At 32.8% G+C, this 1,871-nt stretch overlaps 1 long non-coding RNA gene across 5 annotated transcripts in view; it reads right to left on the minus strand.

Moving 5' to 3' along the window:
* The window catches only part of LOC106868233 (uncharacterized), a 274,184-nt gene that overhangs the window by 42,573 nt on the left and 229,740 nt on the right, over window positions 1–1,871 (minus strand). For 4 of the 5 annotated variants that reach the window (XR_008266388.1, XR_008266387.1, XR_008266390.1 and 1 more), the window contains one exon: window positions 259–295. The exons of the other annotated variant lie outside the window; for it this stretch is intronic. This is a non-coding gene — a long non-coding RNA (uncharacterized LOC106868233). The remainder of the gene's footprint in view (window positions 1–258; window positions 296–1,871) is intronic. 5 annotated transcript variants of the gene reach the window in all.

A 1,871-nucleotide genomic window follows, 5' to 3' on the forward strand; every position in this document is an offset into this window, starting at 1 on the left:
TACATATATATACATATATATATATGTATACATATATATATATATATATATATATATATGTATATATATATATATGGTTTACATACATATATATACATATATATATATGTATACATATATGTGTATATATATATATATATATATGTATACACACACACATACACATTGAATGATAAAAGTTGTATGTTGTGTTTGTCAGCAGAAATCTTAAAATAATTAAAAGGTGTAAATTTAGGCAAAGACTAAGCATTAACTCACCTGGCAAAAGGAACAGTAAAAGTTCAACATTAAAAATCTGTCCAAAACAAATTATGCAAATATTAAGTTTGAAATATAATAAGCATGTTAAAATGTATTACAATTTACGCAAAGCAAAGGGAAAATAATCAAGAATTCTGAAATTCTTATCTAGATATCTCTTTACTGTCTAAACATGCTTGTGAAATGCATGGCTGTCTAAACATTACTGTTTTCCAGTTATATTAAACACAGCTGTTAGTACAACGGTATGCACCAAACATGCCACAGTGCCTGTCTCTTTGTAAACCAGATAAACTTATTTAAAAATCTACCTCTGTCATGTTGATATTTAATTCAAATCTTAAAAAAATATAATTCAATTAAAATGGTAAACAAGTGTTAATTAAACTTATTTACAGTTACATACTCTATAATCCACAACCAACCATCTAACTATAAAGTGGAATGTACGATCTTTTTTTTAAAAATTAGTTTTCAATTGAAGTACATAGAATAGAATGTATGCTTAGGAGTATACATCACTTATGAATTGAACTTTTAACACACAGACCAGTAAATACTTCTTCCTTTTAAAACTTTTACAGACACACATGTACATATAATGTGTGTGCGTGCGTGTGTAAAGAACATACCACCCAACACTAGCTGTTGATCAATGACTTTAGAATAAGAGAAAGACTGCAAGGTAAAAGATATTCTGAAGAATAAAGGTGTGGAAATTGAAAGAACTTTCTAATAAATATATATACAGGGTGCGGTGAATAAGCTATCATCTAAATTATAATGCAAAAATGAAAATAACTGACATCTCATTTTAACAGGTATATTTACTAAAATTACATAAAAGTATCTTGAAATACTAAAGAGTAAATTTATGTAATAAAATCGCCATTGGCTTCAACCACAGCCTCCAGATGACTTCAGAATCCCTTGCAACTCTTTTCTTGCCTTCAGTTCATCTTTGGTGTTACAAGAAGTTTTGTTGGTTTCTCACTCAAATGTGCCCCACACATAATAATCAAGTGGGTTGCAGTGTGGGGAGTTAGGTGACCAGATTTTAGAGGTGATGTGGTCACAGAAATTGTCTGACAGCCATGACTAGATTCACCTGCTTGTGTAGCATGGTGCAGAATCCTAGTCCTCTTGCCAGACATAAGGTCTTCTTTCTTGACCCAGGGCAACACTACCTCCTCTAGGCATTTCATGTAGGCCTCCATGTTGAGTTTGAGGCCATGTGGGAAGATGAAAGGAGGTATAACGTAACCATCACTAGTGATCACTCCAAACACTATGACGGTGACTGGATGTTGGATTTTTATCACTTTCGGTACATGTCTTCAGATTGACACCCAAACACTCTGAAATGTTCATATTGGAGCTTCTGGTGTGAATGCCAAGCAGTATAGCATGTTGTTTCTAAATGTCTGGCAGAGCAAATTGCGTCATGGTGCTGTTTTTCTCACATACAGTGCCCAGCTGACCTTACTATACTTTGTAGTCGACAAAATCAAAGACAAACAATGTGCATGCATGAAATAAAAAACATAAAATGGTGACAATTTATCCATCACACCTTGTGTGTGTGTGTGTGTGTGTGTGTGTGTGTGTGT

The sequence above is a fragment of the Octopus bimaculoides genome, chromosome 20, assembly GCF_001194135.2.
Source record: "Octopus bimaculoides isolate UCB-OBI-ISO-001 chromosome 20, ASM119413v2, whole genome shotgun sequence".
Classification (NCBI taxonomy): domain Eukaryota; kingdom Metazoa; phylum Mollusca; class Cephalopoda; order Octopoda; family Octopodidae; genus Octopus; species Octopus bimaculoides.